The sequence below is a fragment of the Rattus norvegicus genome, chromosome 5 (genome assembly GCF_036323735.1).
Source record: "Rattus norvegicus strain BN/NHsdMcwi chromosome 5, GRCr8, whole genome shotgun sequence".
NCBI classification, from domain to species: domain Eukaryota; kingdom Metazoa; phylum Chordata; class Mammalia; order Rodentia; family Muridae; genus Rattus; species Rattus norvegicus.
Genome location: NC_086023.1, coordinates 123,937,476 through 123,951,159, shown reverse-complemented (window position 1 = coordinate 123,951,159; position 13,684 = coordinate 123,937,476). Strand labels below are relative to the sequence as shown.

The 13,684-nt window shown below is 40.9% G+C and overlaps 1 protein-coding gene across 8 annotated transcripts in view; it reads right to left on the bottom strand.

Moving 5' to 3' along the window:
- The window catches only part of Dab1 (DAB adaptor protein 1), a 1,121,076-nt gene that overhangs the window by 791,426 nt on the left and 315,966 nt on the right, over positions 1 to 13,684 (bottom strand). For all 8 annotated transcript variants that reach the window (XM_039109333.2, XM_039109335.2, XM_017593175.3 and 5 more), the window contains exon 2: positions 11,446 to 11,605. The gene's annotated coding sequence lies outside the window, so the exon portion shown is untranslated. The remainder of the gene's footprint in view (positions 1 to 11,445; positions 11,606 to 13,684) is intronic.

Here is a 13,684-nt window from a genome sequence, read left to right as displayed (position 1 = left end):
TGAGATTATATATATATATATATATATATATATATATATATATATATGTATATGTATATTTATATTATATTTTAGAAGAATATGATATTCTTTTTGGTTTTGCAGAGATTACAGTTAATAAATTTCCTTGAGTCTCAGAACAGATTTTGGGCATTTAATCAGTGTTGAGACTGATAGGCTATGGGAACTTTTAAAAATTGGACTAAATGCATTTCTGCTTTATGATATGGCCACAAGTCTATGGAGACCAGGGAGTATAATGTGATGATTTGCACAATAATAAGCCCTATAGCCATATATTTGAAGAAGCTTAGTTGTCAGGGAATGGCTCTATTCCCTGGGTTAGAAGGGTTTGGAGGTACACTGTTGGAGCAGGAGTTGACCTCTTTGCTCGCTACCACAATGATAATCAACTAAGCCTCAGAGACTCTAAGCCAGCCCCCAGGTATATGTCTTCTTTCATAAGAGAGCCATCATGGTATCCCGTCACAGAAATAGAATGGTGACTAAGACAACAGTGGATCTGCATAAAATCTAGGGTGTCCTGAAACTCACAGAGGTCTCAAAAATCATGATCTTCCTGTCTCCACATCTCAATTTCTAGCATTGCAGAAATAAGCAATCATGGTGTCTTTGGAAAGAACTTAGTGCAGAGAAATGGACCGAACAAAAACATGGGAGAGTGACCATGCCTTCAAGGTTTCTAGTGAGGCATACTTCTTTTTATATCTGGAGAAATTTGGAGAAAAGAAAGAAATTTATGGAAGAAAATTTGTAAACTTTTCTTCAGTCTAGATTATAAAAGGACTGGAAGCCAGGCTTTTTTAGTCCTTTAAAGGTCATCTTTATCATATAAGTAGGCTGGAGAAATTGAGATTAACAATAATAACAACAACAACAACAATAATAAATATTATATTATTGATCCATCACTTAATTGCTAAACAAGAAAATAAATGCATGGAGATATGGTTATAGTTTTTCTATATATGTATAAAGTGATATTTAAGTAGTATTTATCTATCTTTTAGTTTCTTTACTTCTTCACAAATGAGTAAGATGTTCAAGATCATCGCAGCAATATTCTCAAACTTGGGTTTGAGTCCTAGAAATGGTATTCATCAGTGAGAACCCCAACTCCGATTTCTGAACACTCTCTTGTCTCAGTGTCATTATCTACACGATGAGGAGGACAAAGGAATATGTCCCTTGCCAAGGCATTGTAAGGATGTAATGAGCTCACTACAATGCCTGGAACACAGCTCTCCACATGAGGTTTGGTATCACCTGTATTATTGCTGAGCCCAATGTCATCAGCAGACTGAATACTCTAGCATCCTCTCTCATATAAATGATGGTTTCCTTCTGTACTACATCTGAGCAGTCTACATGAGTATCTTTGACATAATTTCTTTGGTACAGATGAAGAACAGAAAGCCTGGAAGTCAGTTCTGAGGAGATGAGAGATGACTAAACAAAGAGAGACAACAAGAAAAAGCACCCACAGAATGGCAGGACTCAAGAGGTGATTGTTGCAAGATATTAATGAGCAGGGAGATCTGGAAAATCCACAGCAAAGCTTTCTGAGAGACCAAGAGCAGTAGCTGGCGACCGCCACAAAGAGCAACAATAAAGGAGGCATGACAGGTCCCAGCAGGCCTGGCCCAAATGCAACACAGAGCAAGCCAGTCTAGCCAGAAGAAAGCAGCGTGTCTTGTTCAGCTCCTGTGTGAAACTTTCAATCAGCACTAGCCTCCTGGTAGGGTGAGACAGGGCTCCAAACCTTACAAGTTACTCAGAATTCACCAGAGAAAAATAGAAGAGGAAAGCCTTAAAGAATGAACATGGTCTCTGTTGGGATGCAGTTACCATAGAGACCACTCTCAATGCTAGCCAGGAAGGGCAGTCCCTGTCCTCAGAGTAGTTAACAAGCTATTGACCAAACATGAAGATGCCAGCAGGTGAGTGGAATGAAGGCGCTACATCTCAGCTGACTGTTCTAACATCAAACAGAGGAGCAAGCAGCCATAAATCAACCAGGCCACTACAGGCATCGCATCAAGTTCAAGAGAGCACAAGATTTCAGGCTGCTATGCACAGCACAGGGAGGTTATCCCAGAGGCAGGTGTTCAAAAGAGAGACGCTCATGTTTGCCCAGACTTGCTTAAGACTTAAACAGGATTAAGACAAAACAGAATAGCACCACTTGCAGGCATACAGACAGTAACTAAGAATGTGGGAAATGGTAGTTGAGAAAAGCACGCGAAGGAAAGCAGTAAAGGAGAAAACATTTCATAGCATATTGCCCAACACAGCAGGGACAGAGAGAGGATCCCAGCTTCCAGAATTAAGTGCTGTAGTTGATAATGTGGCCAAACAGGATTTGAATCAGGCCTTTCGGAAAGCAGGCCTTCGGTTCTTCTATCAGGCTGTCTCTACACTGGCCTACAGTCTACCTGTAGTGTGCTCAGATGCGCATCCAAAGGTAAGAGCAATCACTTCCTGTTCTACTTTCCATCTCTGGTCCAACTAGAGGAAGTAGTCACAACTGAACCATTCACTGGGTAGCCAGATGTGTTCCTACAGCATGAGGACCTTGAATGGCCTCTTCTAGAAACGGGTCTATTCTATTTGCATAAATGCCCACTTAGCATCCAAGATCCTTCTGTCTTCTAGAGTAGCTGGCCCTACGTCTTCCTCCCCTTTTGCTCTGGGAGACATTTAAAACATCAAAACACCTTGACTTACACATTGGGCTTCCTCAATCCCAAATGACTTTTGTTTTCTACTTAACCAGTTGTTGTGCCACTTCAAAATTCAGTTAAAGGACCATATCATGTATTCTTCCAATCATTCATTCATTCAAAAGAAGCTAGGTCTTATCAAGTGCCAAGCATACTGAGTCAGTTCTAAGTACTTTCCTACCAGTTACACAACTCATAATAAGAGGCAACGGCTCAGGGCAGGGCTGTATGTTGATGGGGCTGGCTAGCTCATTAGAGTTTAGATTCCTTGAGGGCAGATTGGGTCTTACTCACATTCTAGCTTCGTTTCTAGAATTAAGCACATAGCAGCTGCTCAATAAATATTTATTAAAGAATGAATAAAAGAATACATGAATGAATTGCATTTCAAATTCTATCCAGCTTACTGGATTCTGAAGGGAATTCTCCAAGCCATCAAATAGGCCTGGGATGAAACGTTCTCCTGTGCATTACTTAATAAAAAGAGCACTGGGTCAATTGAAAAATTTAAAGTCAATATGAAATTGATCCTCATCAGCACTTTCTTCTCCAAATATATAGACAAAGGGACATTTCTGAAACATATGTATTAGTGTTGCATTTTCTGCTCCACAGGCTCAGCGATCGTTGTCACCTCTAAGTCCAGCTCTCATTAATTTATGGGGCATCCAGCATAATCAGCAATAGGCTTCTTGGCAGCATAAATTGGAGTCTAGGCTAGGATTTGAATGAGTTCTAAGTTGCAAACGAGCTATTTCCTTGCATATTTTCTCTTAGAAGTTACGGAGCACCATTTTAATGATGCAGAAGCCCTGTAGGCAGGATGTTTAAGGACCCTCCAAGATTCTCGACCAACTCAACCCTTTCCACTGTACAAGAGAAAGAGTGTAGATAACCTACGTGACACATGAATAACACCTTCTCTGTCCAGCTAAACGGTTGAATAAATATATGCCCAAGAGGACCAAAAAGAGAGAAAAATAGGACTCCTTGCTGAAAGAAACACAATATCAAGGTAAGCCCGGGGTAGAAGAGCCTGGTGCCTAGTTCTGCACATGTGTGTTCTTTTGGGAACTGCTTGGATGGTCCTTAGGGACTGGCCCAGACAGAATTGAGAAAATGACTCTGAAGCCCAGGCTTGTCTTTCCTGCAAGCACTGAGAGGTGTCGCAGTCCAAGAACTCCTGAACTAACCATGTCCAATGCTGACCCAGAATTGTTTAGCATAGGGATGTCTTGCTTAGAACTTTTAGGCAAGGATGCTCCTCCTGTTTTACAGTTGACATACAAACTGGCTATAGAATGAGCCTGGCTTGCCCATACCAAACTGAAATTTGACAGGGCAGAAGTCTCAGTAGCAACTTCTCCACACTGCAGGTGAAAGTCCCAGGCACAGTCTCCCTGGAATAAAACTCCAGATGGTCCTAGTGGTAAGTCTAGGGAAATGTAGGGTATGGGATGGGGAAAGAAGTCTTCAGAAGATAGAAAGAGGTACAATAAGGAAAGCGCTTTTATGCCACAGTGCACTCCTCTATGTCTAGTTACAGGTGCTTGGGTGGGTAGGCATAGTATAGCATTTATACACTCATATACACACAAATGCAAACATGTACAGAAAATGCAAATATCTATATAAATTAAATTGCATATAAAGCCCATATTTGAAGATATTATCATATTTAACACAACCCTAATACTATAAAGGAAAGGACACCATTTCTACTTTACAAGGACATTCAGAGCTGTAATGTTATATACCCAGAGGCAATCAACCACTAGACAATAGTCCCAGATTTGAACCCATTGCCGTGGTCTTGAGTTTTGAAATCAGTTACCTGTTCAGAACAAATGCTCTCAGGTATCCCAGGTTAGTACATTTGCTAAGTAACTGAGGGTTACTTGAACTTTGGATCTATCTTCCAACCTGGAACTGTAGGCATGTCTCATCACAGCCAGAAATTACTTCAGTTTTGAAAGGCAATTTACAGTTGAGACTTGTGCTGTCCAACCTAGGTGAGCAATGTGTTACTCACATCTCAGTGTGTGTAACCTTTGACTTCCATGGTGTCCTCTGATCTCAAGCAGACTATTTCCCCATCTCTCTCAAAACAATGGTAGGGCATTATTTGCTCACATCCCAAGATGTATGGCATAAGAAGTCTCTACATGATCCAGACTTCCAATGTCATTCTTTCTACTTTGTTAAAAATAAGTGTAATTGTTTTTCTTTTGTTCAGGCACTGTATGTATGTGATATGCTTGCATATGTGTAAGCATGTTCATAGGCAAGTATGTTTGTGCATGTGGAGGCCTGAGGTTGACATTGTCTCCTTTCACCGTTCTACCCATTTTACTGAAGCAGGATCTCTTAATGAAACTGGAGCTGACTGCTTTGGCTAATCTGGTTAGCTAGTTTTTGTGCCAGGGTTTATAGGCAGGCTACCATATTGACTCAATTTCTACATGAGGATTTCAACTTTGATCCTTAGTGGGAGGTATCATACCTGTTGAGCCATCATACCAAGCCTTGTCTTACTTTTCATAGTTACAAAAGATAAGGCAAGTTTAGAAGAAAATATATGTAAAGAAACAACGGAATGGAAAGGCGTCCTTATTCCTTTCTGGGGAGAAATTCATACATGTGTTAATGAAGCATCTTCTAGTGTTTAGGTGTCTGCGACTACACACCTAAGCATATGTTTGCATGGAAAAGACTGTTGTGAGGTTTCACTCCTCCCTTCTGTCCATATGTCATTACCAACATCAAAGAGCCTTTAGGGATCACTTTTATTTCATTTCTACTTTACTTGAAGGGGAACAAAACACCAAAACTCGTTTCTCACTTGTGAAAGTTTGTTTCTTGCTCGTTTTCAAAATTTCAAAAACCTTCACGGGGATAGATTTGTTTGGTCACAAATCTCTACTCTTTCTAATTTACAATACAACAATAGAGATACAACAATAGAAAAGGAATCCTGAGGGCAGGATCCTTTAGGACACTGTGTGCTGGTGAAGTTGTCCGCAGAGCTTTCTCTCTACCTGAGACTATCATGCTTTCTGATGGGGCCTTTTGACATGGTCAAGAACATTTGCCTAAGTTTGAATAAGAACAGATTAAGGGACCATGTTGAGACCGAAGTACATCTGTGTCACTTCTGCTCTAGCTAAACGCTATTTGCTGTTCCTTCACAATTCAGTGGGTTCTGTTGCTGACCTCCAGCCAAATGAATACAGTTAGAAGGGATGCAGGCAACATTCAGTAAGATTGACTCCAAACCCATCGAGTGGGATTTTTCTTTTTCTTTCTTCTTCAAACAGCTTGGGAACATGAGAAGGGAATGGTAATATAAGACTGGAAAGCAACCCAGTTCCCCAAATAGATGTGGTGAGCAGAATAATACCCTCCAGTTGTGTTAAGTCTAAGAGTGGGAAGGGTTGTTGATGAAGGAAGCTTATTCTAACTAATGCAATGAGCATTTGATTCACTCACAGGTCCCCAAACCCAAGAGCCTCAGCTGATATATTAAGCTTCCTGCCCTTTCTCGGCCAGTACAACTTTTAAGAGACTTGTGGGTGCTCTGTAGGCCCGTGCCCAGTTGAATGCTTAGCATATCAAATACGCTGACACAGGTTGAGAGAATTAATGGAACCCTTAAGAGTTTTGAATGCCAACTTGCAGCACTTAAGACCTCTTTCCCCATCTGGAAAAGACCATGCCCTTTGCATGTGCATGTGCATTCCCACATGCACATGGGAAAAGCCCAGTGCCTGGGCCAATCCTCCAGAGCAGGATGCAGTACTGAAAAATTCACTTCTGTTTCTCTACAGATGGGAATTATAGTGTGCAGAATACAAGCTGGAGAAACAACATCCCGTCCGAAGTCGACCCATTGTCTTCCTGGTAGCCTATATGGAGAAAGCCATCTCTGTACCACTTATTCTTTACTGTTTCCAAGGATTTGCCAAACACAGAGTGTCTACTCTTGCATAGGATGAGGTTGAGACTGCACATCTTTCCAGTCCTGAGGCCTTTCCTTGGGTTGTGCTACCTCATGCCAAATGGTAGTATGATGTAGAGGAGGCAGAAGTCACATCCTGTCTGCCCAGAGGTCTAACTATGTAGATAGCCCTCTATGGCAGCAGTCTAAGAATACAATGATATAACTCATTATATTGAAACAACAAACTTGACCTTCCATAAGAGGCCCCTGCCCATGTTATCAGTGTGCCATACAGTTCTTCCTGTCTCTTTTGAATACCTCTTGTTGAATATGGTCCCATAATTTAAATCTCCATTACCTTTCCAGATAACACTCTCTGTACTTTGAATAAAAGTTTTCCTATTTTGTATCTCCCATTCCCAACAGAAGAAAGAAACCTTTCTTCCATCACAGGATGCTGTATGGGTTTGGTTTCACCACTGTCAGTGTTGGGACGTCAGCTGCAAAACCTAAAAATCAGACGCACAGGTCTCTGAAGTCTTTTTAAGCTTCAAAGCTTTATTTTATTTGCCAATAAAGATGTAAATTATTATGTATGCATACCCATAAAATAACACATAACTCTTTACATCTTCTAAATGAAAAGTGTTTGTAAAACTTTTCAAATAAAAACATTAAATTTCAATCCAATATATTTTGACAACTGACAAAGCACTCTAGAAACTATAAACTTTTTATCAATAAAATTCCAACTCTTCTACTCATTCAATTCTCAGATATAAAACAAACAATTCTAAAATATTAGTGGCGGGGTGGAGAGAAGGTTTACTGTGTAAAGAGATTGCCACACAAGCATCAAGACTTGACCTTGAATCCCTACATAAAATCTGAGTTCTAATGCAGCAGGGTGGGAGGAGAAGGCAGGGGAGTCCTTAGAACTTCATCATCCAGATAGCCTTGTACTCTCAGCAGACAAAAACAAGGAAAAACTGTCCTTAGACAAGCTAGAAGACACGGGCACATGTCTGAGGTTGGCCTCTAATCACTACTAGTTGATCATGTAACTCTACACTCATACATATGAGAGAGAGAGAGAGAGAGAGTGTGTGTGTGTGTGTGTGTGTGTGTGTGTGTGTGTATGTGTGTGTAAAATAATATTATTGAAAATATTCTGGACTAAGAGGAACAGTTTGAGCATCATTGTAATTGCTTTGCTTGTATACCCAAAGACATAACTTATGCCTTTAGGATTCAGATTCTCCATTTGTCAAATGACAGTAATGCTAATATTACTTCTCAGGGAGACCAAGTAGTGTACATTAGACTACATAAAAAGGTACTTTCTAAATAAAAAAGGGGACAAATGTGTCATACAACTGAATCTCTATTCTAAGAAATTCTCTATTGGATTAAGCAAAGCATCTTAGATTTTCATAATCATGTCCCACTAACTATACTGTCTACAAAATAATGATGAATCCTTAGACATCTCAGTCCAACCACCTTTGACAGTCAGCATTTGAGTGGTATGCTAGTTACTTTTATGTGGACTTGACACAAACTAGAGACATCTCTCTGAGAAAAACAAGCCTAGACTGAGGAATTTCCCCACCATATTACCCTGTGGACAAGCCTGTGGGGCATGTTTTTAGTTGAGTATTGATGTGGAAAAACTTAGCTCATTGTGAGGGCTACCACTCCTGGACTGGTGGTCCTGGATAATATAAGAAACAGGCTGAGCAAACCATGGAGAGTATATGTAAGCAACACTCTTCTATGACCTGTGCTTCCAGTTCCTGCCTCTAGGTTCCTGCCTTGAATTCCCGCCCCAACTTCCCTAGAAAATGGACTATGAGCTGTAAAATGAAATAAACCCTTTCGTCCTCAAGTTGTTTATGGTCATGGAGTTTTAGCACTAGAAACACTAACCAAGACAAATGGATACTTTCCTGGACTTGCTGCTATACTTGTAGAACAAAAGAATTAGACAAGCACGGGGTCAAGTCCCAGGTTTGTCAATGGATGTTTATATGAGCTTGAGAAAGAGGTTTCCATCTTGGGACCTTGGTACTCTCTATCAAAAAATAGTTAGATAGGGTTTGGGACAAAAGAGTGTTGCGAAAATTAAAACGTAAGAACTCCTCGATATACAGACATAGTTCCTCCCATGTAGCAAGCACTCAGAGAAATGTCTGCTGTGTGCTCATTCTTCCCCGTTTTCTCTTGAGCACCCACATGCTCAAACTCCATCATTAACCTTAGCGTAAACACATTTGGATGTAGATGGGTGCTCTTAGCCAGGTTATGTCAGAGAATGGCTCAACCGAAGTCTCTATACCAGTACCACAACGGGGTCCTGCATGAGCCTCTCACCCACTGTGCTCATCACCACAGGATTTCACCATGAGCATTTAATTTTTTTTATATAAAAAGAAAGATTATTCTCAATGATGCATGCGATAAATATGCAGGCTTTAAACCTTTTAGAAATATTAAAGATTTTACCGCTCAGCGTTTGACAGACTTGATTAATCCCTTCCACACAGAAATATTCAGGAGGATAGCTGTGGTTGGGTTTTAAAGCTCTGAGAGTGTTCTTTGATAAAAGCAAAGAAAAGGTAAAGGGCTTTTAAAAAGAGTGAGCAGTTCTCCTGCCACACAGAATAGACAAAGAATTCGAAGGCTCAGAATGCTGTGCAGAGTGGTAGCAGACTGGATGTTGGCATGGGGGAGGGGTGCAGGGAGCTGTGCTTTAAACCTTTCTCCTTCACAGGAGTTTTCCAATGAAAGGCACACGTCCAGCTTGAACACCAGATGGGAGTCTAAGAGGTTTCTTCTCTGCTGGGTTCCAAATGGATGTTGTAGAAAAGGGTGAGGGGGCAGGGCCAGCCAGGGCAGCACAGACTTCAGAGAGGAAGGAAATGGAAAGGCCACTGCCTCCTCCCTACACTTTTGTCAACAGTGCTCTACCTGGATACACCTCTTCAGGCCTCAGTTTAAAAGAAAAAGTAATGCATGGCTTGACTGTTTTCAGTCTGTTTCTCTTCCTGTCATTACCAGCACATACTAATGACACAAACCTATAGGAGTCATCAGGATGTCAGGATAGTCCCAAACACAAATGTGACACACTACCATCTCCGTGTATCTAGCCTTGTCTCCTCCTCTCCTTCCCAGCATGCTCTCTACTTCCTAACAGTCCACCTTCTGCATTCAGATCCAGATATTTCCCCTCCACTTTTATCAGGGCCCTCTAAAGAATGGGAATAAATTTTGACCAATTTTTCTTCATCAACATCTGCCTAGCTCTTGTACATAATCAGTACCTATTACTTGGAGAATTGTGTTTAATGAATAAAACTCTCTGAACAAAATAAAGAAATAAATAGGGTTTAACAAATACAATCTTTTAAAGATGCAGGTGATACAAACACTCCTTTTGAAGTGTGGCACTTTCAGAATTGGCTAACGGATTCTACCTCTCTCTATACTATGATCGAAATTATTTCAGAGGTTAAAAGAACTGTGTCCAGCTCAAACCTCGTGTGGTAAACACTGTGTTTTACTGACAGGGGAGCCAGGAAAGGCTTCCAGTTTGGCTTCATTGCCTAGGAAAGGGGGTTTGCTTACTTCCTAGTAGGTGTCTTTGATGAAGGCATGTCTAGGTGAGCTATGGAGGACAAAGGAAAGGTGCCCTAAATCCAGAATTCTGCACCTTGGCAATGTTAGCCAAAGGTTTGGGAATGAGGGTAGGGCCCTAAGCTGGATGCTCAAGGATGTTGAGAAAAGGAGAGTGGGGAAGGATACATTGTATAGCACACTATGGTTTCCATCTGTGAATTTCCACTGTGATGCCAGACAAATTGCTGGCTTTTTCAATTCACCACCACCACCACAAACCTCTTTGTACCTCTACCTACTCTGAGCTTTTCTTTGCTGCCCAGGTCAATCTGCCACCCCAGCCCCTGTTCTATTTTTATGAGAGCCTTTTCCCAACATGAAACACCAACATATCTGCCACGAGATATTATGGGGGCAAAGGTGTAATTCAATTACGTGACTTAATCAATTCAAATGGCTAATGTACAAGAATCTCCGGATGTCATCCAGCTCTCAACTGAGGGGGAATAATTGTTCCATAATTTCTTAATTCTCCCACAAGACAGTTTAAATTAAAGGATGTCAATTTGCAAAGCCAGGCTGCATTGTATTCTTAAATTGGGCCTGAAATAGGCACACGAAGAAGGGTAATAAGGCCGACGGCACTGCCCAAAGTGCCTGGTGCTGTGCAAAACTGTTTAATACGGTCAGACCCTTTAATCTTCATATCTACTGATGCAGAAAACAGTATATTTCTGTCACTTATGATAAGAAACATTACTTTTTAAATTCCTCGGTGAGGTCTATAGATCTTAGGCAGCCATGATAGTAGGACTTTCTATTTCTGTTCCCATGAACATTTCCTTTACCCCTCAAATTGGTTTTATTCTAATCCATTTACTTTCCAATCTAAGCGAGAGACAAGTAACCTGAAAGGAACCACACAGGAGAACAAAAGCATATGCCTTGCAGTTCTTGGAGCTGCTGCCTACCACCGCAGTCAATAGTTAGTGATTAAATGCATGAGGGTCCTGAGGTGTTAACTCTGGGGCCAACGGCAAGCTCCAGAAAGGGAGAGAAGAGAGAGAAATGAAATTAGAGAGGAACGAGCTGAGGGGTGATTTGAAATGCTGTTATAAAAGAATCGAGTATTGTACTCACAAGTGTCCTAAAGACTGGTTCAGTCAGTGTGTCCAGGCTGCACAGGGGTGATGCTGGGGGAAGCGAGTCCCCAGGTTCTGGTCGCAAGGGAATTCAGTGAAGCTCTTCTGAGATTGCCAGGGCCACAAGTCAGGAATCATGGAGAAAGGGCAGGGAGCAGCTGCAATGAAAGAAGCCCATGTCAGTTTTGAGAGCGGACTACAGAAGGTCAAAAGTGGGTCTGTGTTGACTTGGTTGCAACAATGGAGTTAGGACTAAGTGGTTGGGGAGGAACCCTGTCTAAAACAGAAGAGTTTATGGGTTGTTAAGCCCTGAGCACTGCACTGGGCTAAAGCAAAGGGATGAACTATATGTAAAACCCATGAAACTTCAAATCTTCTTCAATCTCTATTTCAAGATTTTAAACTGGTTGATACACACACAAGTCAAACCACCAAAGCTACAAATTATACATAGTTCCCTTTAAGAGTCTATCTGTGGAAGTAATATATTGAGGTGGAAGCAAAGGTAAAGAATTTAGGACTGCAGAGCTGTCTCATCAGTTAAGAGTGCAGAAGCTCTTGCAGAAGACCTAGGTTTGGTTTCCAGCACTGATTTGGGGGCCTACAATGACATGCAACTCCAGGGCACGCAATACACTCTTCTGAATTCTGTGGCTACCTGCTTTCATATACATATACTAAAATACACATGTACAGTTAATAATAATAATAAACTATATTTTAAAATGTGTATTTTAAATTTTGATAGATGTTGCCAAATGACCATCTGCGAAGGCTTAATTGTGTACTCTCTTCAGCAAATAGGAAAGGACTTGCCCATACCCTCACAAACAGGGCAGACAAGAAGTTTCTTTTATGAAAATGTAGTAGAGAGAAGCCACGTTTATGTTAATACAGGTGTTAATATTTCATGAAAGATATAGATAGCATTTTGAGTGCAGATTGTAGCCATTACATGTATTAATTTATTTGTAAATTAACAATAAACCTCTGGTTAGGATTATTATTGTTATTACGCAGGTAAGGAGCTAGAAACAATGATAACTTAGAACATATTGTGACCAGAGCTAGGAAAGATAGAGGGAAGATTCTAGCCCCAGCATCTGAGGTCCTCATTCACAGCCTTGTCTCCTAATTGTCAGTTCTTACTCCAAGTGATGGTGTGTTGCTGATGTTGTGTGTTTTAACAGGTACGCATGGATAGACAAGCAGGAGACAGAAAGCAACACAAGGAATCAAACCAGGGAGCCAGTCCTTTCCGTCCTGATGAAAGAACACATTGTCTGTTAACTGGATTTTCAAAATATTGGGCTTAAGGGAGCGATAGCAAAACCCCAGAGAAGAACATGTCAACACATTAACACGTCTTTTTCCTTATTTTTCCCTACAACTTTCATCAGAACGAAAATGATTCTATAAGTACTGACAATATAGTTAAAAGATGAGCTACAAAACCGAAAAGAACATGGCTCATGTTTCCAGCACACTGTCTACCATTCTTCAACTTTGCGACTTTAGAAAAGCTGCCCAACCAAAGGACACTGTGGTTAGGACAAAACGGCAACCAACAGATTGGGAAAAGATCTTTACCAATCCTACAACAGATAGAGGCCTTATATCCAAAATATACAAAGAACTCAAGAAGTTAGACCACAGGGAGACAAATAACCCTATTAAAAAATGGGGTTCAGAGCTAAACAAAGAATTCACAGCTGAGGAATGCCGAATGGCTGAGAAACACCTAAAGAAATGTTCAACATCTTTAGTCATAAGGGAAATGCAAATCAAAACAACCCTGAGATTTCACCTCACACCAGTGAGAATGGCTAAGATCAAAAACTCATGTGACAGCAGATGCTGGCAAGGATGCGGAGAAAGAGGAACACTCCTCCATTGTTGGTGGGATTGCAGACTGGTACAACCATTCTGGAAATCAGTCTGGAGGTTCCTCAGAAAATTGGACATTGAACTACCTGAGGACACAGCTATACCTCTCTTGGGCATATACCCAAAAGATGCCCCAACATATAAAAAAGACACGTGCTTCACTATGTTCATAGCAGCCTTATTTATAATAGCCAGAAGCTGGAAAGAACCCAGATGCCCTTCAACAGAGGAATGGATACAGAAAATGTGGTACATCTACACAATGGAATATTACTCAGCTATCAAAAACAATGACTTTATGAAATTCGTAGGCAAATGGTTGGAACTGGAAAATATCATCCTGAGTGAGG